Here is a 24,023-nt window from a genome sequence, read left to right on the forward strand (position 1 = left end):
CCGAGAAGGCCCTTAACGCGAGATATTCTCTCTCTCCGGGCCGTTTCCACTGCTGTAACGTCTGAGATGGACCGCCAATTAGGGACCGCACTTTCAAAAATGGATGAAACTGCCGAGGGTGTTTCCCTAATTCGATGTTCGGACCGCGGCCTCCGGTGAGATTCGTGTGGGCCGTTTCAATTAGAGAGGCACTTAGCGGGGCAGCCGCTGGGTGAGGCCCTTACCACCGCGGCCAATCACCGCCGGCCGACCGGTAGAGCGAGCAGCCTGAACCAGAAGAAAGCGGCATGGACTCATTTGCGAAGGCCAGGGAGAGCAGATCCCAGCACCTGCGGCTCGCTGCGCAGCCTGGGAATTGCCAGCCGCAATTATTTATGGGCACATTCTTCTCACCTCCTTTCTCTCTCTCTCCCTCCTTCTCTCTCTCTCTCTCTCTCTCTCTCTCTCTCTCTCTCTCTCTCTCTCGTTACAACATCTCCCCCTTCCTTTTCCGCTCCACAGCTCACAAGCGCCCTTCCTTGAGTCCTCGGTGACTCCCCACCTGACCGCAAACTGCTCCTTCTCTCTATCTCTGATTAAAAAGGAACGAAATCGGTGCATCACGAATAAGTTATCAGTTTGGGATGGAAAGCAGTAGATGTGATGTACATATACACACAAATGATTACAAATTTAGAAAAACTGGCTAATTTATTCAAGAGAACGAGTATCATAAATTGGGGAAGTCACTAACGCATTAATCTCTGGCCCGTATGCAAGCAGTAATTCGGCTTGACACTGATTAGCAGAGTTGTTGGATGTTCTCCTGAATTAATCGTGCCAAATTATGAGGAATTGGCCCGTTAAAATGTCAAACATAATGCTCGACATGTTCTCAATTTAGGGGAGACTCACCGAATTTTCTGGCCAAGGTAGGGTTTGGCAGGCACGAAGACAACTCGTAGAAACTCTCGCCGTATGCGGGCGGGCATTGTCATGTAGAAATGTACGCCCAGGTTGGCTTGCCACGAAGGGCAACAAAACGGGTCGTAAAAGATTTTCGACGTACCGCTGTGCTGTAAGGTTGACGCGTCTGACACGTATGAGGTCCTGCAATGAAAATAAATGGCACCTTAGACCATCATTCCAAGTTGTCGGGCATTACGGCGAGCGATAGTCAGACTGGTATGCCACCACTGTTTGCGGCATCTTCAAACTCTAGAATCTCTTTGGCCGAGATAGAACTGTCTTCAGTGATGGATCTCGCTTAGAACTGAGCAGCAAAGGGTGTCTGCAGACACCCTCGAGAGCGTTGAAGTACCAACCTGACTGTCACCTGTCATACCACCGGCAAGCAACAGTGATGGTCTGGGGTGTCGTTTAATTTCATAGTAGTACTCCTTTGGTTGTCATCCACGGAACCCTACAGTGCAGGGGTAGGTCGATTATATTCGATGTCCCGTTCCGTTGCCATTCATGGCAAACTCACCTAATCTTACGTTTCAGCACGATAATGCCCGCCTGTACACAGCGAAACTCTCTGCTGCTTCTCTTCGCGCGTCCCAAATCCTACCTTGGCCAGTTAGGTAACCGGATGTCTTCCCAATTGAGAAATTCTGTAGCACTAGGGGAAACTACAGCCGTAATTTTTCCCGAGGGCTTGCAGCTTTACTGTAGGATTAAATGATGATGGCATCCTCTTGGGTAAAATACTCCGGAAGTAGTCCCAGATTCCGACCTCCGGGCGGCGACTTACCGAGGAGGACGTCGTTATCAGGAGAAAGAAAACTGGCGTCTACGGATCGGAGCGTGAAATGTCAGATCCCTTAATCGGGCAGGTAGGTTAGAAAGTTTAAAAAGGGAAATGATTAGGTTAAAGTTAGATATAGTGGGAATTAGTGAAGTTTGGTGGCAGGAGGAACAAGACTTCTCGTCAGGTGAATACAGAGTTATAAATACAAAATCAAATAGGGGTAATGCAGGAGTAGGTTTAATAATGAGTAAAAAAATAGGAGTGCGGGTAAGCTACTACAAACAGCATAGTGAACGCATTATTGTGGCCAAGATAGATACGAAGCCTACGCCTACTACAGTAGTACAAGTTTATATGCCAACTAGCTCTGCAGATGATGAAGAAATTGATGAAATGTGTGATGAGATGAAAGAAATTATTCAGGTAGTGAAGGGAGACGAAAATTTAATAGTCATGGGTGACTGGAATTCAACAGTAGGAAAAGGAAGAGAAGAAAACGTAGTAGGTGAATATGGATTAAGGCTAAGAAACGAAAGAGGATGCCACCTGGTAGAATTTTGCACAGAGCACAACTTAATCATAGCTAACACTTGGTTCAAGAATCATAAAAGAAGGTTGTATACATGGAGGAAGCCTGCAGATACTGACAGGTTTCAGATAGATTATATAATGGTAAGACAGAGATTTAGGAACCAGATTTTAAACTGTAAGATATTTCCAGGGGCAGATGTGGACTCTGACCACAAACTATTGGTTATGAATTGTAGATTAAAACTGAAAAAACTGCCTAAAGGCGGGAATTTAAAGAGATGGGACCTGGATAAACTGACTAAACCAAAGGTTGTACAGAGCTTCAGGAAGAGCTTAAGGGAACAATTGCCAGGAATGGGGGAAAGAAATACAGTAGAAGAAGAAAGGGTAGCTTTGAGGGATGAAATAGTGAAGGCAGCAGAGGATCACGTACGTAAAAAGACGAGGGCTAGTAGAAATCCTTGGGTAAAAGAAGACATACTGCATTTAATTGATGAAAGGAGAAAGTACAAAAATGCAGTAAATGAAACAGGCAAAAAGGAATACAAACGTCTCAAAAATGAGATCGACAGGAAGTGCAAAATGGCTAAGCAGGGATGGCTGTAGGACAAATGTAAGGATGTAGAGGCTTATCTCACTAGGCGTAAGATAGACACTGCCTACAGTAAAATTGAAGAGACCTTTGGAGAAAAGAGAACCACTTGTATGAATATCAAGAGCTCAGATGGAAACCCAGTTCTAAGCAAAGAAGGGAAAGCAGAAAGGTGGAAGGATATAAAATAAATAAAATAAAATAAAATAAAATAAAATATTAATTATTTTTATCTGTATGAATGTCTCTCCTGTGAGTCGTCAGGTTTTGATTATTCGGTATCAGACGCTTGACAATGGCTTTTTCGTAAAGGCAATGTTACTCGTAGTTGACCGTGAAATAAAACTGAAATAATCGGACTTCGTAATTAAATCGTTTCCAAAGACTGCTGCGGTAGGTGCGGACTCATAATCTAAATCTCAATATTACAATAATTTGCCAGCCATGCCAAAACGTCGTACAGAGGTGATTGTCTACTAAACAAAAAATTACACAGTTAGTTAAATCAGATATATTCAATGAATAAGCCTACAGTTCATAATCCTACTTACTTTTATAAACATAAATTCTTTACAGAATCGAGTGCCAAGTATGGTTGCAACTCGCAGTAATTTTCTATATCATGAAATATAGCGGTGTGCCAGACAATAAACTAAAATACGTGCTTCTCGCACCACTTCAACGAGAGCTCTTCTTTCTTAATCAAACATATGACTAACGAAAATATGCTTTTGTTTTATCAGCGACACAGCGCTGCAGTTGTGTGCCATAGGCTTTATTTATTTGTCACTGATTATTTATTTAATTAATATCTCGCGTTTCCGAGGAAACTCACGCTCGGCATGCAAATGTGCCTTTATATTGCCCCCTGAATTGCGAGGCGAAAGGACACACCTGCAGGCGAGCAATTCACCTAAAGGCACAAGAAAATCTAAGTTATCTACAACTATTTACATGACTTACATTATACTGTATATTATATATAAAATTTGAATGACGCGCGTGCGCCGAAAAAGTTCTTATGTTGGCAAAACAGAGTGCGCGCATGCGCAGAAGCGTCTGTGTAACTACGGCACTGCCGTTATTTCGTAAATTTAGATCACGCGGCACAGTATTGCAGTTCATATTGTTCGTGTGCGCGCGCATTTCTTAGTCGTTGCACAAAGAAAATATTCCACCAAGATTACATATGAAGACTACATTCTATGACAGGTAACTTAGTTTTAAAATTACAATATTTGTTATAATACAATACAACTTTAGATTGTTGAATGTTCTTAGTTACATAGCATTACAATGAAATGCTTCAACGAAAAATGTTCTGTTGTTTCAGGTGCGTTGACCTATACACATCGCGTCGTTATTACAGTTTATATTCATCTACTGCACAGTACTGTTTCACAGGTTAGTGTCGTCGTGGTAAAGTTTTTTGATCACAGTAACATCGCTGTATAACAACGTGATTGATACATAAGCATGTCCATTTCCTATTTCCATTATAGTCGTTGTGATGCAGTTCGTTGTGACAAAAAGCATTGTTTATTACAGATCAGACGTGACCCGTCGAGTAATTAGTCCATATGCAGTTCGTTTTCGATATTCCGTGGAAGCTTGGTTGCAGAACCTCGGACGGCACATAGCTGGCGTCGATCCTTGGACAGTCCAGGTAAGAGTGTCCGTCACATTTCGAGAACATTTCATTCCCTGAAGTTCCAACCAAAATTCTTCCACCCGTCGTGTTGTTTTCTGGACAGGCACTTTGTGTCCATTTAATCCAGTTAAGATCTTGAAGTTGGGTACTGTAGTAATGTCACTAGACGATGCACGAATTATTCACTTCACATTTTCAGTTTTTTTTTTTTTTGCTGAATATAGCTCACCTAAATGTTCGTTAATGTCCGTGAACAGAGGTTCACTATGCAATGTCTTTTTGGCACTCGTTTTGTTCAAATTTTTACCTGATACATCAGTTTAAAAAATAAGTAATAATACATACACACGTCACATATTTTCTTAGCGTAAACATAATACAGTTGCACATAAACATGTTTACATCATCATTACATAGCTATAGGTTATTACATTGTGTCACATTTGATTACATGAATTGCAGATATTTACATCCTCTTTAGCGGTTTTGCTGGGATATTATCGATGTTTTTTTGTGATGTCATCTGAAATTAAGATAGGTTAGACACAACATTCATTACATCAGTAGGCAAGACCAGGCGTTTTCACTACTCAATAAATATTCAAAATAGTAAGAGAGAGAAAATGTTCGATTCCTCGCGTTTTGTGCGTGTGTGTAGTGTGTCTGTGTGGCCTTGACTACTGATAGATGCTTTTCGTGTTGAGAGATGTGCGTCTAATCTATTTCTCAAAGTAAAAGATCGCTTCACAGATGACGTCTGTCAGTTCGTCAGGTGTCATACCAGGTCAGTGGTACCTACAATAACAAATGTTCCGTGAAAAATTAATATGTCATTCACTGCTACGTAATCATAAATTTTACTTCAATATTCAGTCTTCTCGGTGGTGCCGCGGCGTTGAAAGATAAGTTCTTCAGTCTTCAACTGCGTCACTGGAACCGCTGAAATGAAAATTTCTATACTACTTATAATCTATGTTGTAATTTGTTTTAGTTCTTGCCACACAGCAGGTCGTTGAGATAACGGTACGTTATATGTCTTATGGTAGAAGATCTTGTGAGGCTTAACTTCAATCTTGTACACATACGTGTTGATAACACCTAATCGTTTGGTAAAAACTTGTAAATATTTGGATAACACTTCCTGTAGTTTTATACGTTCATGTACACTGAGAGCTGTAGCTTCACTTATCTTATGATCCAGCAATGTTTTCAAGTCCATTAGCTCTGTGTCAGATGAATGTGTTTGCATGTCTTGAATGTCTTTGTCAAGTACTAACTGAACCTTGTACCCTGTACAGTGTTTGTCATGCTTTAGAGTTCTCCTGTCCAAATCAATAATAATTACACTGCCTTTATCATTTAAAATACATTTACCTTTGGAGAAGTCTATAATGCAGTCCTTCTCGCTCATAATATCTATTCCTAATATGCAATTTGTCACAAGGTTTTGTACAACCAGGAATGGCCATTGTACGGTTCCATTACCTATTTTAACGTTTACAAAAACTTGCTTCGTAACCCTACATGACTTATTACCTAGTGCAGTAGTTATTTTACAGTTTTGGGCAGGAAACTCAGGCACAGGTTCCAATTCACACATCTTTTTATAAAAATTAAAAGATAAAACGCTCACAGCTGCACCTGTATCTAGGATAATAGTAGTTGGAATCCCATCTACTACACCAGTAGTGGATGCTAAAACAATTTCATTTGTGTTTAAACGACATTGTGTACTGTCTTGTAAAAGTTCATCTGATATATTGTTATTGTGGTTGTATCTTATAAATAAAACAGGTAGTTTTTGTTTAGAATTACTCGGCATATCATTATTCTGTTGTTCAAGTGTGGTGTCAAATAACTGATTAACATTGAAGCCGCCCCCCAAGGATTCTTCAGCCACGACCTGGGGCAAAGTAGTGACTGTTTCTAGTTTGTTGGATTATCATTTGTACTAGGTACTGACACAGATTGGGGTTGTGCATCAGGTGTCATTTCTATTATATTCACATTCGGATATTGCCTATTATGATCTCCAAACTTTTGCGGTTGTTGTTGCTGTTGCGCATTATAACTTACCTGTCGGTCGTAAGGTATGCTCCAATTTTGTCCTGGTGGCTGCTGTGGTAAAGCAGTGTTTGAATGAAAGTATTGATCGCTACGAGTCCAGCCTTGATGCTGTCTTGGCTCGTAGTTATTATTTCTATTTCTGTTTGTGTTTTTGTTGTTACATTTGTATCCGTTGTTACCGTTGTAGTTATTACCGCGGTGCCTTTTGTATGGATTGCCGCATGAAATGTTATTACTGTTGTAACTATTGTTCGTATTGGAATACGCGTGTTGATTTTGATTTCCGTACTGAGACGGCATGTGAGTTTGCTGTTTTTGTTGTACCGCGTATCCAACTGTGGGCGCGCCAGAATTGTGTTGGCAAGCCTGCATGTTTTGCATACCACTAGTGTAAACATTGTGGCTGCTGTTTTGCCGCGCGAAGCGCTGATCTTCAAGTAACATGTCAACCGAATCTAAAGCTGTTAAAAAATAATCTGAATCGTCATCCGGGATATGTAGAAGTATTTCCTTAATGTTGAAAGGCAATTTGGCCTTCAACGCTCGGAGTATATCACGTGTTGCGACTGGTTCGTCTAAAAAATGTCCCATGTTCAAGTATTTTTCAAAATATCTGCGTAAGTTACCATTTTTACTGTTAAAAGTTTCAGGTTCTAAAATTTGTCTTCTGAGTCGCTCCTGGACGGATTGCGACCAGAATTTGTTCAGAAAAGCACGCTCAAACTCACTGTACGTGGTACATACGTCAGCTTGACTGTATGCCCAGACAGCTGCATCGCCTTGGATGTAACCGACAATATATGAAATCTTTTTCCGGTCACTCCAAGTGCGTGGAAATGCGTTACTAAAAGATTTGAGAAAAACCACCGGATGAATGGTTCGTTTTTCTGGGATAAAAATCTGAAATTGCCTGTGTTTCATTAAGCTTTCTTCTTCCTTTGCATTATGATATGGATTTGTACCACTGTAATTACTGCAATGCTCAGCTGGCGAGTAATTACGATAATGTTGCTGTGGTTTACCATGATAATACCTTGTGTTTGTGTTTGCACGTTGTGGTATGTGTTGTTGTCGTGGTGTGTTTTGTTCTTGTGTGTATGTTGTGTGCGGTATGTGTGCGTCATACTCGAATGTATATTGATTTCTGAACTGTACATTTTGACTGATATTTTCGTTACATTCAGACTGTGGTTGATCGGTGAATTGTCTCATGGGTGCAGTGACGGATTGTACTGCGTCACTAATCAGCTGTTTGTTATTAGTGATGTATTCCGCTACGGAGTCGTGCACAATTGTTGGTAAATTTTCACGTATGCATCTATCAAAATGTTTGTCTTTGTTCTCTACCCAATCATGAAATTCTTTATTAATATTTTGAAAATGAGCTGTGGCGTCAGATTGTAAGATGTCAGTCAGGTGTTGTTCAACATCGTCAAATTTATTCTGCACGTCAATAATTCGTTTTTCAAGGTTGTCGTGTACTGAAGGATATGTTTGAATTTGTTCAGTAAGAGCTTCACACGTGACATTAAGGTTTTTTAATTGTGTCTGTAAAAGTGCTACGTCATTTGTAGTCTTTTCTTGTCTCGTATTAAGCTTGGAAAATTTCGTACTGAGTTCAGTCATCTGTTTGGTCAGTGTGGCGTCTATAAGTTCCACACGTTTACACAAAGTGTCATTACATGCCTTGATTGCTATGAGGTCAGATTTAATTTCGTCATTTTGTGTCTTTAAGGTTGCCATGTTTTCCGCGTTCTGTTTCATTAGCACTTGTAACATGTTGGCAATGTTTACTGTTTGCAAGGTCTCTGCCCCCGCCGCGTCATTAGACGTGACGTCATGCATTAACATGGGCTCTGATTGAGACTTTGAAATTTTTGTGGTGGACGGCCTATTGTCAAAACTTCCGTTAACACTTGCGTCAATATTTGATGAATCGTCACTACCGGTTGCTGTCGTAAAGTCATTTTCTAACATTTGTCTCTCGTCCGAGTCGGATTGCGTCTGAATAGTACGTCTTTGCTGTTCCATTTTTGCGTATTGTTTTCTAGTTATTACCATGCCACACGTGATATATATTTCAAGAAAATATTTGACACTGATTTTAAAATAAAATACAGTTGAGTATGAATCGGTCGTAGCAACAATGGCTGTCTGTTAATTTAAAAATATAAACTGAATTTGAGATTATTGGTAATGGCTGCTGGCCATGTTACATGATATCGTACAGAAGTCGGCCATATTGTACACTCGTGTATTGGTATTGTTGCATACGTTATTGTTTAAGGAAAAATACTGAGAATGGAATTTATCACTGAAACTGTTATGCGGAAAAGAAACACTACAGAATTTTACTGAAAAGCTAATACACTGAATTATACGTCTGGTCAAGCCTGCTAATGCAAAGATGCTGCGTCTTACCTTATTTTGCTGGAAGCTTCTTTGCGTCTTCCAGCAAAATTTTATAATTGGCAAATATCTTCTGATTTTTTTATTTCTCATATAGTCAAGTCCAGGACCAGAAGGTTGATTTTTCACATGAAACAAAGAGAACAATGTAACAAATGACAAAATAACAAGTCCGACACGCAGTCGCCAATATAAAATAAATAAAATAAAATAAAATAAAATATTATATTAATTATTTTTATCTGTATGAATGTCTCTCCTGTGAGTCGTCAGGTTTTGATTATTCGGTATCAGACGCTTGACAATGGCTTTTTCGTAAAGGCAATGTTACTCGTAGTTGACCGTGAAATAAAACTGAAATAATCGGACTTCGTAATTAAATCGTTTCCAAAGACTGCTGCGGTAGGTGCGGACTCATAATCTAAATCTCAATATTACAATAATTTGCCAGCCATGCCAAAACGTCGTACAGAGGTGATTGTCTACTAAACAAAAAATTACACAGTTAGTTAAATCAGATATATTCAATGAATAAGCCTACAGTTCATAATCCTACTTACTTTTATAAACATAAATTCTTTACAGAATCGAGTGCCAAGTATGGTTGCAACTCGCAGTAATTTTCTATATCATGAAATATAGCGGTGTGCCAGACAATAAACTAAAATACGTGCTTCTCGCACCACTTCAACGAGAGCTCTTCTTTCTTAATCAAACATATGACTAACGAAAATATGCTTTTGTTTTATCAGCGACACAGCGCTGCAGTTGTGTGCCATAGGCTTTATTTATTTGTCACTGATTATTTATTTAATTAATATCTCGCGTTTCCGAGGAAACTCACGCTCGGCATGCAAATGTGCCTTTATAAGGAGTATATAGAGGGTCGATACAAGGGCGATGTTATTGAGGACATTATTATGAAAATGGAAGAGGATGTAGGGATATGATACTGCGTGAAGAGTTTGACAGAACCCTGAAGGACCTAAATCGAAACAAGGCTCCGGGAGTAGACAACATTCCATTAGAACTACTGATAGCCTTGGGAGAGCCAGCCCTGACAAAATTCTACCATCTGGTGAGCAAGATGTACGAGACAGGCGAAATTCCCTCAGACTTCAAGAAGAATATAGTAATTCCAATCCCAAAGAAAGCGGGTGTTGACAGATGTGAAAATTACCGAACTACCAGTTTAATAAGTCACAGCTGCAAAATACTTACGCGAATTCTTTACAGACGAATGGAAAAACTGGTACAAGCCGACCTCGGGGTAGATCAGTTTGGATTCCGTAGAAATGTTGGAACAAGTGAGGCAATACTGACCCTACGACTTATCTTAGATTCAGGAAAGGCAAATCCATGTTTCTAGCATTTGTAGACTTACAGAAAGCTTTTGACATTGTTGACTGGAATACTCTCTTTCAAATTCTGAAGGTGGCAGGGGTAAACTACAGGGAGCGAAAGGCTATTTACAATTGGTACGGAAACCAGATGGCAGTTATAAGAGTCGACTGACATGAAAAGGAAGCACGGTTGGGAAGGGAGGGATGCTATTCAATGTGTATATTGAGCAAGCAGTAAAGGAAACAAAAGAAAAGTTCGGAGTAGGCGTTAAAATCCATGGAGAAGAAATAAAAACATTGAGGTTTGCCAATGACATTGTAATTCTGTCAGAGACAGCAAAGGACTTGGAAGAGCAGTTCAACGGAATGGACAGAGTCTTGAAAGGAGGGTATAAGATGAACAGCAACAAAAACAAAACGAGGACAACGGAATGTAATCGAACTAAGTCGGGTGATTCTGAGGAAATTAGATTAGGAAATGAGACACTTAAAGTAGTAAAGGAGTTTTGCTATTTGGGGAGTAAAATAACTGATGATGGTCGAAGTAGAGAGGATATACACTCCTGGAAATGGAAAAAAGAACACATTGACACCGGTGTGTCAGACCCACCATACTTGCTCCGGACACTGCGAGAGGGCTGTACAAGCAATGATCACACGCACGGCACAGCAGACACACCAGGAACCGCGGTGTTGGCCGTCGAATGGCGCTAGCTGCGCAGCATTTGTGCACCGCCGCCGTCAGTGTCAGCCAGTTTGCCGTGGCATACGGATTTCCATCGCAGTCTTTAACACTGGTAGCATGCCGCGACAGCGTGGACGTGAACCGTATGTGCAGTTGACGGACTTTGAGCGAGGGCGTATAGTTGGGCATGCGGGAGGCCGGGTGGACGTACCGCCGAATTGCTCAACACGTGGGGCGTGAGGTCTCCACAGTACATCGATGTTGTCGCCAGTGGTCGGCGGAAGGTGCACGTGCCCGTCGACCTGGGACCGGACCGCAGCGACGCACGGATGCACGCCAAGACCGTAGGATCCTACGCAGTGCCGTAGGGGACCGCACCGCCACTTCCCAGCAAATTAGGGATACTGTTGCTCCTGGGGTATCGGCGAGGACCATTCGCAACCGTCTCCATGAAGCTGGGCTACGGTTCCGCACACCGTTAGGCCGTCTTCTGCTCACGCCCCAACATCGTGCAGCCCGCCTCCAGTGATGTCGCGACAGGCGTGAATGGAGGGACGAATGGAGACGTGTCGTCTTCAGCGATGAGAGTCGCTTCTGCCTTGGTGCCAATGATAGTCGTATGCGTGTTTGGCGCCGTGCAGGTGAGCGCCACAATCAGGACTGCATACGACCGAGGCACACAGGGCCAACACCCGGCATCATGGTGTGGGGAGCGATCTCCTACACTGGCCGTACACCACTGGTGATCGTCGAGGGGACACTGAATAGTGCACGGTACATCCAAACCGTCATCGAACCCATCGTTCTACCATTCCTAGACCGGCAAGGGAACTTGCTGTTCCAACAGGACAATGCACGTCCGCATGTATCCCGTGCCACCCAACGTGCTCTAGAAGGTGTAAGTCAACTACCCTGGCCAGCAAGATCTCCGGATCTGTCCCCCATTGAGCATGTTTGGGACTGGATGAAGCGTCGTCTCACGCGGTCTGCAAGTCCAGCACGAACGCTGGTCCAACTGAGGCGCCAGGTGGAAATGGCATGGCAAGCCGTTCCACAGGACTACATCCAGCATCTCTACGATCGTCTCCATGGGAGAATAGCAGCCTGCATTGCTGCGAAAGGTGGATATACACTGTACTAGTGCCGACATTGTGCATGCTCTGTTGCCTGTGCTTATGTGCCTGTGGTTCTGTCAGTGTAATCATGTGATGTATCTGACCCCAGGAATGTGTCAATGAAGTTTCCCCTTCCTGGGACAATGAATTCACGGTGTTCTTATTTCAATTTCCAGGAGTGTAATATGTAGACTGGCAATGGCAAGTATCGATTTAACTGGCAGGAAGTCGTATCTGAAAGTATTTTTATGGAGTGTAGCCATGTATGGAAGTGAAACAGTGACAATAAATAGTTTAGACAAGAAGAGAATAGAAGCTTTCGAAATGAGGTGCTACAGAAGAATGTTGAAAATTAGATGGGTAGATCACATAACTATTGAGGAGGTATTGAATAGAATTGGGGAGAAGAGGAGTTTGTGGCACAACTTGACTAGAAGGAGGGATCGGTTGGTAGGACATGTTCAGAGGCATCAACGGATCACCAATTTAGTAATGGAGGGCAGCGTGGAGGGTAAATATCATAGAGGGAGACCAAGACCTAAATACACTAACCAGATTCAGAAGTATGTAAGCTTCAGCAGGTACTGGGAGATGAAGAAGCTTGCACAGGGTAGATTAGCATGGAGAGCTGCATCAAACCAGTCTCAGGACTGAAGACCATAACAACAACGTAGCACTAGGGACAAGGTCGTCAAACCAGCTTGGGATTTCGGAGATCTAACACGCAAACACAATTGAATTTGGCACCATATTCTTGAAGAGGAAATTCAAGAATTCTGTCAATGACAAACCGAATAACTGGTTGCTTAAGGATCACTGGTGGACCAGCGCGTTATTGACCTGATTAATTTGTGAAGCCCTTTCTCTTGCATAAATAACTCAATTTCTCTGAAATTGTATTTGTTTGTTTGTGCATGTACATCGCATATATTTCTTTTCTCTGTTTGTCTTAGAGTGTGTAAGTAGGCTGTTTAGGTTTTTATATTGGTAACGGTACATAGCGCTCCGTTTGAAAATCACTGGCTGTGCTGTGTGCAGTCTGTGGCTGGTTGGCATTGTTAGAATATTCGCCATTGTAGTGTTGGGCAGTTGGCTGTTAACAGCGAGTAGTGTTGCGCAGTTGGAGGTGAGCCGCCAGCAGTGGTGGATGTGGGGAAAGAAATGGCGGAGTTTTGAGAGCGGATGATCTGGACGTGTGTCCACCAGAGAAAGTAAATTTGTAAGACTGGATGCCATGAACTGCTATATAAATTATGACTTTTAAACACTATTAAGGTAAACACATTGTTTGTTCTCTATCAAAATCTTTCATTTGCTAACTATGCCTATCAGTAGTTCGTGCCTTCAGTAGTTTGAATCTTTTATTTAGCTGGCGGTAGTGGCGCTCGCTGTATTGCAGTAGTTCGAGGTATAGGTTAATGTCAGTCAGGGCCATTCTTTTGTAGGGATTATTGAAAGTCAGATTGCGTTGCGCCAAAAAAAATATTCTGTGTCAGTTTAGTGTTGATCAGAATAAGTAAAGAGAGTAATGTCTGAGTACGTTAAGTTTTGCTCAGCTGTTTGAAAAGCAAATAATGTAAAAGGTTTATCAGCACAGTAATTCATTAATTTTTCTAGGGGACGTTTCAATAGTAATTCAGATTAAGGTCAATCTGTACGATCCTGTTGTATAACAGTATTACTATATTTTAGACCCGGCCAATGAAACAATTACAGCAATAATAGTCATAAAATATGGGCGCTGAATATCACACATGTTATGAGAATTATTTTGCGGCCAATCTAAATGGAGAAGAGGCTACTAACTTAATATGCATTTGGATGGTAGCTAATTATGATCATATCATACATTTCATCAGGCGATCCACGATGGTTCGACAACTCCGCAGCTGGTTTCGTAAATAACTGCAGCTAATCACTCTTCTGTATTAAAGCTTTATTTCACCATAACTAGTATCGACTCTGGGTCCATCGCAAGAGTCTGGCAAGAAAATTTCGTATGTATTTCATATTTTTCTCCTATACGAGAACAGAATATTCGTGATTTCATTGCTTACAAAAGCCTTCAGTTATATACAACGTCGTTACAGTTTACTTACACGAAGAAAGTTTTTACTTTATAAGTTATAGCGTACGCGTCTGCATCATCGACACGTGACACACTTAACACGAGATAGATTAGCGATGACGCTCACACGTGATAACATTTCACATTACATCAACGAATTCTTCTGATTGGCTGCACTGAAGAAAACTTCTGGAATATTTCTACAGCTACAATGTATAGATCTCCCATAATCGATAAGCCGTACAGAACTGAAAACATATGCAGTAACAACAATAGCCCCACCTCCAGGAAAAACAGCATATTATCACACTTACTTCCCCACACTTCTCTGTGGAATATGTCTTCATACTTTCTATTGGTGTCATCTCAGACTGCAAACTTGTTCCACGCTAAAAATATCCAGAAACAATAAAATGAAAGTTAAACGAATTCATGATTTAAATTAAAAAGAAAACTGTAGTAACAAACCAAGTCCTATATTTTTGTAAATTGAATTGTTTTGTGAGCCCAAATGTTTATGCTGATCCAACTGAAACGAGTTTAAACATAAGATACTAATAACACATAATTGCTCCTGGTCTTGGAAAATCACTCTCCCAGTTCAAACGGCGAATAATCTTTGTCTGTGTGCAACAGCATGTCGCCTAGTATTGCACAAAAACGACTTTTGTTCTTAAAGGCTCTACCGAGATTCTTTGATGTTCCATAGTAAATTTCGCACTATACTGTACTATCCCTGTACATAAAACCAACAAAGAACAGTTCCAGTCTCTTCCGAGGAAATGTTGTTACAAATTTTCACGCTGAAAATGTTTGGCGACACTATAAAAGCTTACTTGATGAGGTAGCGTAGCCCTATTCCATTAACTGTTTTTTACAAATTTTTTACCCTCTTTGAAGTACGTAAACCATGTGTTACAATGTCACCGAAGAATTCATCTCTTGCTGCATCGTACCGTATTAGATACTTCTATACAGCTTCCAGATTCTTGAAAATAAGGAAGAAGCTTTACAACCAACACTGTGCACACAATTTGTGAGAGCCACGCTTATTAATCACTCGTACGTAATATCCGAGGAAAACTGACAGTTAAGTCTGCCAACGTGAACCAGCGATTTCCTTTGATTAATGTTTGCAGTAAGTTCACCTGTCACAATAGGTGGTCGTCCATTTCTTTCTTCATCCGACCTTCCTGAAACAAACGGGGACCTTTGTTTAGAGTTTCATCACTCATAATGTCCTCTCCGCGTAATTCATTATAAGTATCTTTGGCCTTCGAGTTTTTCGCAGCCAGAAAACGGATTATAGCATGGGATGCACAAGCAGGGGGATTTTCGATGACAGTGGCCATTTTATCTTCAGTCGTGACGCTAACCACAATGCAGAACCATTTCCGAGGCACTGCCAAACTCGTACTGAGCCGGACGACACTGCTGTGCTGAAATCACATAGCTACCTCCTCTTCTCCTCTCATCAAGTGAAGATGACGTGGAGGCTTTGCAAAGGCAGTTTTGTGCGCCACACTGTGCAAACAGAGTTTTCTGCTGGATAAAACCCACTCGTATATTTGAACTGTGTCGGAGGTCGAAATTTAATAAGAGAAAACTACATATAAGAATTCCTAAGTGTGTTGAAATAGCGGGTAGTTATAATTAAAGAGCAGAGGTCCATTGTGGGATGAATCATCGTACGGCAACGAAACTTGGTAGATATTCTAATGCGTCAATGCGTAACCGATTTACACAGGAAAAAAGTAAGCTCTAAATCTGGTTACCAGGTACAAATCTGCCACTGTGAATGCAAGAAAGACCTACAGAAATGTTTCCGTACGCAGTGGATTAGGAACGGGATGTGGACAGAAAAAAATCAAACAACTGAGAACTGCATAATGTTGATTTCATTATTAACCGGTGCTTTCAGAAGTTGTTCAATATAACACCGGAGAGGTTCAACGAGGTACTGCATCCGTATAACGACCTGGTCAACAGTTGTAAGAACGTAGGCTTCCGCGGCCGGTGTCATAGTGATAAAAACTCTTCTGGGTATTATGCCGCGTCATTGCTAAGAACTAACTACATTATTGCATAATACCCAGAAGAGATTTAATCACTATGATCAACAGTTGTCTGCAGCATTCCCGGTGAAATATGAGCAACATGTTCCTGTATACTGGGCCTTCAGATCAGGTATAGACCGAACGTGTCCCTGGTAAACGGGTACTTTTAAATATCAGCAGAGCCAAGAATTACATAGATTGAGGTCAGGTGATCTTGCATGCCATGCATCTGGAAAATCTCTGGAGATAATACACTCGTATTGCATTAAGGTCAGGTTCTCATTCAAATGGACAAAAATTCGATTTTTATTGTATTTTTTAAAGGTACATCTGTCTAGAATGTTGGCACGAAAAGGTTATTTAGTCCGTGCGTCGCAGGAGTTTCTACAGTCCATTGTTCGAACCAGTGTCACGGCCGACGTGAAAACGCTCCCAGCTTAAGTAGAAAACTTGTATGGTGACGCACGTTCACAAAATCGTTTTATATTGCTGTATGCATGCAAAAATATTCACCGAAAAAGTCGACGAACAACACGTGCGGGTTACCGAACGCAGGCCAGCTCAGCTATATCGACATTTCTCACCAAGAAGAACATGGAAATTTTTTCTTCAGTAACAATTAGAATTAGAGGAAGGATAGATATACGGTCTTAGACTTGCAGAGTAAACGTAAGTAACGTAAAAAGTGTTTTTTGCTCAAATTTTCGACAAAAATGGTTCAATTATAACTTTTGGTCCGTCGTATTGGATTACCGATTTCAAAGTTTGAAAATCTAACTTCAAATCCGCGTTCAGCGACATCAAAAATATATAATAGCGTGTAGTATTTATGCAATTTAGACTAATAATCTGTACAAAAGTTGTCCCTAAACTTTAAACAGATCATCCTCGAGAAACGCTTCAAAATGCGTGCAGCATAAAATAAAAACAGTTCAGCCTCTTAACTTCTACTTTTGACCCCCGAAAAGTAAACCCTTTTCTTGGGAGCTTATACCTATAATACACGAAATTTGGTAATATTAACTATTTTTTTAAGCCATAAAAGCAACCTCCGAAATCGTTAAATTTAAGATTATTTCACTTTGGTTAGCTATAAGGTCCCATCAATTTAATGTATTGTCGACTGATGTTATCCAATTTTGATTTCAGGTAAGTCCTGGGGTTACACTAAACGCAGTCTGCTTACTTCAAACTCGTACGCCCTTGATCAAACCATAATTAACGGCACCATTTTTTCTTTTGTATTGAAAATCTAAAATAAAGTGTAATGTATGATCAATCGAAATCCCCAAATATATCCTTTGTATGTCTTTTCATTGTCTCAAAAATAATTTCCAGAATTCACCTATTTTTGGCTCATTTGATTTAGAAGCTGGCCTTAAACAAATCTTTCGCTATATCATCAATTTTGACCTGTGCCAGAAGCTGAAGAGAAAATTCAGAAAGTTACTGTGGATCATGAGGTTTTAGTTGCTGCACCGTCTGAGTGTTGAACTAGTACCAGTGTAAAATAGACTGGAAAACTTTCCGTACTGTTGACCACAGGACGGAAAACTCTTGTGACACTGCATGAACATTAGCACCCCACGGGGCACTTGCTGCAAGGCGAGTTACAGAAAAAGCAACCTCGTCAAGAACTTCCTCCGGCATAGGACGCCTTCCTCTTCCAGGTGCCACAGCAAGCTAATCCGTAATTTCGAATGTCATTATCGTCTTCTTTAAACCACTGAATGACATCGGGCTTCTCATCAGACCTCTTAGCCGGCCGAAGTGGCCGCGCGGTTCTGGCGCTGCAGTCTGGAACCGCGAGACCGCTACGGTCGCAGGTTCGAATCCTCCCTCGGGCATGGATATGTGTGATGTCCTTAGGTTAGTTGGGTTTAATTAGTTCTAAGTTCTAGGGGACTAATGACCTCAGCAGTAGAGTCGCATAGTGCTCAAAGCCATTTGAACCATTTTTTTCAGACCTCGTAATCACCGATGCTCTCTGAGTACAGCACTGTACTTCACATTAAACAGTTTCACTAACGGTGCACGGTCTTTCTTCTCATTACCCATATCGTTCACTCACGTTATGGTTTGTCAAATGACAGCATGGGTGTCATACAATAATACAAACAGTGTACAACGCCAGATTTACACCTCGACGCCAAAACTGGAACCAAGTTTTTTTCCAGCGTAAATCGGTTCCTTAGTAACGCATATATCTACCAAGCTTCACTGTCATGCGATAATTACAGCCCACACTGGACGTCGGTGAATAGTTGCTCTTTAATTTTAACCGCCAATTATATCGACCTGTGACCTGTTCTTTAGGGTTGTATGAAGAAGAGAGTGAAACATTAAGCATTCGGGTGCAGTTTAAACCGGCAGAAGCGTACTGATTGTATGTATATGTTTATGTGTGTACGGAATAAAATAAACGAGCACGGTCTGATAAAATAAACTTGGAACGGGGATGTACTGTTGATTGTATCAACTGTGTTTTGCACTAACTGCACATCAAAATCCTATCCTAGCAACAGTCCATGATTATTGAAACTGTTGCCACATCAAACGAAGGGCTTCCAGTGCAGCACACCAACAACTTAAAATTAAACCTATATAAAACTTTGCAAGTACGAAGTACGCCTGTACTGAACACTGAAATGCTAAGGCTGAGTCTTGATATAGTGTTGGTCAGTGAAGTGAAATAGAAAGCACACAATAATTTCTTGTCAGATGAGTACAGCGTAATAATAACAGCAAAAAATGGTATAGCGGGATTACGATTCATTATGAATAGGAAGGTAGAGCAGCAAGTAAGTTACTGTGAACAGTTCAGTGATAGGATATTTCTTATCAGAATCGACAGCCAACCAACACCGAATACGATTGTTGAGGTATACATTCCGACGTCGGAAGCCGAAGATATAGATAAAGTATAACAGGATACTGAACCGGTAATTCACTTCGTAAAAGGAGAAGAAAATCTAATAGTCTTTGGACATTGGAATCCGGTTGTAGGGGAAGGATTAGAGGAAATGGTTAAGGAAGAGTATGGGTTTGGTCTTAGAAATCAGAGAGGAGAAAGATTAATTGATTTCTTCAATAAATTTCAGCTAGTAATAACGGACACTCTGCTCAAGAATCGCAAGAGGAGTAGGTACACTTGAAAAAGGTGGGGAGGTATGAAAAGATTTCAGTTTGATTGTTATGGTCAGGCAGATAGTCCGAAATCAGATATTGGATTGTAGTTCGTAGCGAGAAGCAGATATAGACTCGGATCACAGTTGTAGTGATGAGGAGGAGGCTGAAGTTTAAGAGACTGGTCAGGAAGAATCCACGTGCAAAGAAGTTGAATACGGAAATACTAAGGAATGAAAAGGTACGCCTGAAGTTCTCTGAGGCTATAGATAATGCGGTAAGGAATAGCTCAGCAAGCAGTACAGTTGAAGAGAAATTGCCTTCTGTAAAGAAAGCAATCACAGAAAACCACCCGTACCAGAAGGTAACTGCGAAGAAGTCATGGGTAACAAAGGAAATACTTCAGTTGATGAAAGAAGGAAGTACGAAAATATTCAGGGTAATTCAGATATACAAACCATTTAGGAATGAAATAAATAGGAAGTGCAGGGAAGCTAAGGTGAAATGGCTGCAAGAAAAATGTGGACAATTCGGAAATGAAATGATTGTCGGAAGGACTGACTTAGCATTTAGGGAAGTCAAAACAACCTTCCCTTAAACTAAGCAAGGGCGGTAACATTAAGACTGCAATGGGACAGGCGCCATACTTTTCTTATAACTTTTTCCATTGGTCATACAAGCCCAATAAACTACTAATAGCTGAAAATAGAGCTGAAAACTTATCAATTTTACAACGTATTTACTAAAAGTTTAATACAATTACAAAATAAAATGCGGACTCTTCATAATTCTTGTTAATGATCATGCCGATTTTTCAGTCTTTATCAGTACGTTCCAAAATAACTTGTGTCGCTAAGTAAACCAGAATGTAACTTGTTCTTTGGAAGCATTAGGGAGACATCAAACAACCCTGCCTTAGCCCTTATGAGCGACACTCTTTCTGCGCTGGAATAGGAATCCTGGCATTAGTATGTTGTGTGCGTATCATTTTCGTTTCTAACATCAGAGAAGAACAACTTTTGTAAGTAGGCTGTTTATGTTTTCGCTATGTAAGTAGGCTGTTTATGTTTTCTTTATGTAAGTAGGCTGTTTATGTTTTCGCTATGTAAGTAGGCTGTTTATGTTTTCTCTATGTAAGTAGGCTGTTTATGTTTTCTTATTGGCAACGTTACGTAGCGCTCAATATAAAAATCACTGGGTTGTGCTGTGTGCAGTCTGTGGCTGCTTTGCATTGTTGTAATACTCGCCATTGTAGTGTTAGGCAGCTGGCTGTGAACAGCGCGTAGCGTTGCGCAGTTGGAGGTGAGCCGCCAGCAGTGGTGGATGTGGGGAGAGAGATGGCGGAGTTTTGTAATTTTTCATGAACTGCTTTATTTATATATGATGATATCAAGGTAAATACATTGTTTGTTCTCTATTAATATCTTTCATTTGCTAACTATCCCTATCAGTAGTTAGTGCCTTCAGTAGTTTGAATCTTTTATTTAGCTGGCAGTAGTGGCGCTCGCTGTATTGCAGTAGCTTGAGCAGCGAAGATTTTTGTGAGGTAAGTGATTTGTGAAAGGTATAGTTTAATGTTAGTCAGGGCCATTCTTTTGTAGGGAATTTTGAAAGTCAGATTGCGTTGCGCTAACAAAATATTGTGTGTCAGGTTAAGCACAGTCTATGTATAATTGTTCTAAGGGGAAGTTTCATATGTCGACCCTTAGCCTAGGATACCTCACTGGAATCTTCTGATTTTTTCTTGTAGTTTGTGTATTTAGTGTAGCTTTTGTTTATTGCTAGCGCGTAATTGTAGAGAGAATCTCCTTTGTAGTTGTAGCCTTTCATTGTTGTACAGTAAAACAGTTGTGGCATGCATATAGATTTGCACCAAGTATTTCGCAGCTACGCTTGCAATTAACTACATAATATTTTCAGTGCTATGTTAATGTGTTCTCCTATTTTTGCACTTCAAATTGTGCTTTTCTGTGTTGTCGTGTGAAATACTGTGACAATAATGGCGTGTGAAAAACGTAATACTAGGCTCCAAAGTAAACTGAGAAATGACAGTGAAAATGAAAGCAGTGTGTTAGCGCCACCGAGTAATGAATTAACTGATGTTCAAAGTAGTAATTTGGTAATTGTGCATAGGGAAATGGAGCGGGCGGCAAACAATGGCGTGGACAGTGAAACAATTAGTGAAGAGGGAAGCATTATCGATCGATCGGTCGGCAATAGCTCGCCTCAGGAAGCCGAAATGACACGACACGATCTCGCAAATACTGTAGATTCAGGTTTTGGATCCTCACCGTTTTCTCAAATAAGTCAAGACACATTTTCTGCTTGTCAAAATGTGAATGTTTCCGGTGCAAATTCACTGCCGAAAAGCACTGAGGAACATGTTTCAGACACCAATGCATTGTTATAATGAACAGACGACACAGTGTTGTTAGTTGTACATTCTTGCTTGTTAGTTGCACGATTACGTAACGACTATCAGGCTTACATACTTAGGACACATACTGGTACTGCTAATGAGATTTTAATGCAACATTTTGGTTTACTTGAAAATACATTCTGGGTTTAAAGTACTTTCTGTGAGATACCAGATGACACAGTGTTAGTTTAAGTGACAACTACACGATTTTATCACGACGCTACTAATGAGTGACAATTTACAATGTTGCTTTTGCGGTGTATCTGTTTTATATCTGCACAGTTTTTCTGTATTATTCTGGAAAGTAAAACATGTTTTAATAGTAACTTTTATGGTATAGCTACAGGGAGACAACCTTTTCTGTAGCACAACAATACGTTACAGCACAGTACTTTCTTCATCACGGCAATAAGCGTAATAAGTATGATATCTATACGCAAAGCATTTCACTTTAGTTTATCATGAGGTAAGTACATTGGCTTCTGCAGAACTTAGCTTTCGGAGGAAAATAACTACGACACTTTCACAGAGATTATCTTACAACAAGATGCACATTTAGCGCTACAGGACACGCATTTCAGTGATCAATTTTATACTTAGAACATTTATTTTTAAAGATTTTTGAATTACAAGGAAAGTTTTCCGTAATATATTTCATTTCATTGCTGTAATTTGTAACACCTGAGGGTATAATTACATTTATCCTCAGGGGGGTACATGCTTACTTTATGTACCATGTGTTTGGCAAGCACAAGGAGCCCTAGCTAATATGGTATTTGCTTATACAACTTTACACATCGGTACCATATTTCTCTAACACACAAATTACACAGCTATCTGATCATTTCACTGAGAGATAAACATTTTTTTTCTACATCAGTGACACATGTTTACGCAATACACAGTTGGGTAACTTCACACTTATGAAACTGTATTTTGTCTGCACTTTGAGAAACGCTCATATTTTTCGGAATCATTGTGATACTATGAGAGCTTTGAATGATATATTTGGTAATGGATTCATGATTTTTAAAGTACGTTTGAGGCAGCTGACACTTTTACCATGAGCAGAGAATTTTTTTAGGCTTAGAAATTATTGGAGGAAGTTACAACGATTTTGAGATTTGACTGAAGTGTTATGATGTTATTATTATGACGATGATGTGTACTATGCTGTTGAGGTATGTTTATGATAAATAAGCTGATGCTATATGAGTTATTTGATTGTGCTTCATATTTATAATGACGAAATATTGACGAGTGTCGATGGATATGTATATGTGTAATGAGGTAAGGTATAATGAGTAGTGTTTAGGGACTCTGATTTATGAAAAGGATGTTGGAAACCAAGAAACGTACTTTAAGAGTTATGAAATGTGTGACTGTATCACAATGCTGACCAATATTTTTTTTTTGGACACTTATATTTATAGGATTTTGTTTCTACAGATTTGCAACGCTAATTCTTGACCTGTGAAATATTTTTATATGAGACTGCCACGGTAGCAGAAACTGCTGTCGTAAATATTTCCGTACGAAAGTTAAGTGACCACCTGCACGTAATGCGTTGTGGCGCCCAGCTGGGCCAACCGCCCGGAGAAAAAGCCATTAGGTGGAGAAAAAAAAAAAAAAAAAAAAAAGAGGCCATTAACCTCGCTTCTGACATTCCTTTGTAGAAAGCATCGCGAAAACGACACGGTCGAACTTGAAAACATATGATTTTTGTAATGCGTTGTGGGCACACAGCTGTGTCAAACACCTGGAGAACAAGCCATTAGGGTGTGCCTTTCATCGCTAATGCGACACCCTCGTTACTTGAAAACATATGATTACTCGCACTTTGTGCTAATTACTGAAATGCTTATGAATTGATGGGAAATATTCGTACATCTGCACACCTGATTACGACAAGCGTCTTTCTACGAGAGTTGAGAGAATTTCTACTAACTTAGGAAATGTCACATGACTATTGAATGATATTTTTATGCTTTGGTTTGCGTAATTGCTTATTTTATTTGATACCTGTTTTTCAGCTGTGTTGCAGCATTGCTTTTATAAAATGAAATGCATTTGCTAATGTGAACACTTTCTGTCAACAGATCTATTAAATAATTATTTTATGATCCACATTCTTTAAAAAAGGAGCACTTGGAATGGAGAGAACAATAAGAAAGGACTAATACCAGTAACTGCATCTATAATTTTCTTTTCAAGTACTTGGTAATTTC

The sequence above is a fragment of the Schistocerca serialis genome, chromosome 1 (genome assembly GCF_023864345.2).
Source record: "Schistocerca serialis cubense isolate TAMUIC-IGC-003099 chromosome 1, iqSchSeri2.2, whole genome shotgun sequence".
Classification (NCBI taxonomy): Eukaryota; Metazoa; Arthropoda; class Insecta; order Orthoptera; family Acrididae; genus Schistocerca; species Schistocerca serialis.